Genomic DNA, 3,532 nt, shown 5'->3' on the forward strand with positions numbered 1-3,532 from the left:
GGGGGGTGGCGCCCCCCCTTTCCTCTTTCCCCTCCCCCTTTCCTTCTCCACCAAGGCAAGAGGGGGGAGTCCTACTCCCGGTGGGAGTAGGACTCCTCCAGGCGCACCCCTTGGGGGCCGGCCGCACCTCCCCCTCCCTCCTTTATATACGGGGGCAGGGGGGGCACCCTAGAACACACAAGTTGATCTACATGATCGTTCCTTAGCCGTGTGCAGTGCCCCTCTCCACCATATTCTACCTCGGTCATATCGTCGCGGAGTTTAGGCGAAGCCCTGCGCCGGTAGAACATCATCATCATCACCACGCCGTCGTGCTAACGGAACTCATCCCCGACACTTTGCTGGATCGGAGTCCGGGGATCGTCATCGAGCTGAACGTGTGCTGAACTCGGAGGTGTCGTACGTTTGGTACTTGGATCGGTCGGATCATGAAGACGTACGACTACATCAACCGCGTTGTCATAACGCTTCCGCTTACAGTCTACGAGGGTACGTAGACATTACTCTTCCCTCTCGTTGCTATGCATCACCATGATCTTGCGTGTGCGTAGGAAATTTTTTGAAATTACTACGTTCCCCAACAGTGGTATCAGAGCCAGGTTTTATGCGTAGATGTCATATGCACGAGTAGAACACAAGTGAGTTGTGGGCGATACAAGTCATACTGCTTACCAGCATGTCATACTTTGGCTCCGCGGTATTGTGAGATGAAGCGGCCCGGACCGACATTACGCGTACGCTTACGTGAGACTGGTTTCACCATTACGAGCACTCGTGCTTAAAGGTGACTGGCGGGTGTCTGTCTCTCTCACTTTACCTGAATCGAGTGTGGCTACGCCCGGTCCTTGCGGAGGTTAAAATAGCATTAACTTGATGAACTATCGTTGTGGTTTTGATGCGTAGGTAAGAACTGTTCTTGCTAAGCCCGTAGCAGCCACGTAAAATTTGCAACAACAGACGTCTAACTTGTTTTTGCAGGGCATGTTGTGATGTGATATGGTCAAGACGTAATGCTATATTTTATTGTATGAGATGATCATGTTTTGTAACCGAAGTTATCGCAACTGGCAGGAGCCATATGGTTGTTGCTTTATTGTATGAAATGCAAACGCCCTATAATTGCTTTACTTTATCACTAAGTGGTAGCGATAGTCGTAGAAGCAATAGATGGCGTAACGACAAAGATGCTACTATGGAGATCAAGGTGTCGCGCCGGTGATGATGGTGATCACGACGGTGCTTCGAAGATGGAGATCACAAGCACAAGATGATGATGGCCATATCATATCACTTATATTGATTGCATGTGATGTTTATCCTTTATGCATCTTATCTTGCTTTCATTGATGGTAGCATTTTAAGATGATCTCTCACTAAATTATCAAGAAGTGTTCTCCCTGAGTATGCACCATTGCGAAAGTTCTTCGTGTTGAGACACCACGTGATGATCGGGTGTGATAGGCTCTACATTCAAATTACTACGTTCCCCAACAAAATATGCTTATAATTAACAGATACAGTCATACCATGATTACTGACATAAGTGCGGCACATCTCTCCCCTCGCAATCACTACAAACAAATGGATTGGGATTGGGATATGGGTACTGTACAAGATAAATTTCATGGAGCAAGTGCAAAAGATGACCAATACTACTAATGACAAGGTACAACATGTTCAGCTTCTCGACCAAGATAACAGACAGCCATAGTTCATTTTTTTAGAGAAGGAGGATGACCCCCGGCCTTTGCATCTGGGCGCTCCATATGGCCACTTTATTAATTATCCTCACAAGACCTTACAAAGCCTTACAAAGCCATAGTTCATGGCAAGAACAATTCTCGCAAGGAAGGAACAGAGCCAAAGCCCTTCAATGGCCTCGGATCCGAGTGAACCCTAAATCCCTGGGTACTATAAATGCTCTTGTTCCTTTGTCTGTATACTGTAAATGCTTACTCTTGTTCTTTTGTCTGTGTACTATAGATGCAAAACAGTGCGCTGAGAACTTATGGTAGAAAATAAACACAGAAATCATGAACATAGTTTATCACGTGTGAACTTGCTCTTTCACGGCCAAGATAGTATGTTACCTACGCATAACGCGCATAGGTATGAGAAGCTCACCCTTCGACCAGTCACAAATCAGCCGGCCGTGCTGCTGCCGACAGCCGAGCTCTGCTTCCACACAGCCGCGGAAACCCGAGCTCTCCACTAAGAAGTATTGTAGAAAAAGGAGCAGCATGTTCATGTTATTTCCAATATAACAAGAATTGGCATGATCAATGACAGATTGAATTAGCTATAAATAGACAGCCCATGTCTTTCCGAATCAAGAAAGTTTGCATGGTGGGGAACGAAGTGCTCATGGAACCAGCCGAAATTCGCACCATCGGACAAAGAATCTCACCTTGGCCTATGGAAAATAACCTCTGCCGACAGCGGTTGGGAGGAGGCCGGGCGGATTCATCCTGACGAGACTCCTCAGCAACTACGGCTGGATCGTAGGAGATCGTCCTCTTTGGTGTCGGATCACGCGAGGGTAGGGGTAGGAGGGGGAGAAGGTGGGCATCTCCATCTCGGCATATGTAGAATAGCTCTTCTGGCGGCGGCTGGGACAAGGCCTATCAGAGTCACCCAGCGAGATTTCGGTGTCCATGGCTGGATCGTTGGATGGTCCTCCTACTTGGATCGCACAGCGGTAGGGAAGGAGGTGGGTGATGTCTAGGTGGTGGCCATGAGCGAGGGTAGCGCTAGCCGCTAGGGCATTCTCACGTCACAAGGGGTGGGGAAAAGATTGGGCCAGGACGGGAGAGTAAACTGGGCTGACATGCGCTTGTTGTTTCAGATTATTTTTAGCGAGAAAATTCGGGAAACCAGCACTCACGTCGGGAGGGGATCGACAAAAGGTGGGACCACGTAAGAGGGGAAACGGAACCTTACAGTTCTTTTAGGTAGTAGACATTGGAGAGGATGATGGCGAAGAAGTCGAAGGATACCAATGGCTTTCGAGTTCTTCACCATCATCCTCTCAAATTCGTTAAAAAGCTATTACAGAATATCATCCTAGTTGCACAACCTCTCACTACATATTGTTTCGTCTTTGGTTTCTCTTTCTACGCTTTGATTTTTTGTCATGAGTCAGTTTGGGTGTTCCAAGTTTCAACACTTGGCTTTTAATCCTCGGTGATCATCAATCCCTCGCCCCACAACCCCTCGACCCCTCGGCGACCCTCGACCCCTCAACCCGCGACCTTCTTCTACTTCTTTTCTTTCTTCTTCTTCTTCTTCTTCTTCTTCTTCTTCTTCTTCTTCTTCTTCTTCTTCTTCTTCTTCTTCTTCTTCTTCTTCTTCTTCTTCTTCTTCTTCTTCTTCTTCTTCTTCTTCTTCTTCTTCTTCTTCTTCTTCTTCTTCTTCTTCTTCTTCTTCTTCTTCTTCTTCTTCTTCTTCTTCTTCTTCTTCTTCTTCTTCTTCTTCTTCTTCTTCTTCTTCTTCTTCTTCTTCTTCTTCTTCTTCTTCTTCTTCTTCTTCTTCT

This window comes from Triticum dicoccoides, chromosome 7B, assembly GCF_002162155.2.
Source record: "Triticum dicoccoides isolate Atlit2015 ecotype Zavitan chromosome 7B, WEW_v2.0, whole genome shotgun sequence".
Lineage (NCBI taxonomy): Eukaryota > Viridiplantae > Streptophyta > Magnoliopsida > Poales > Poaceae > Triticum > Triticum dicoccoides.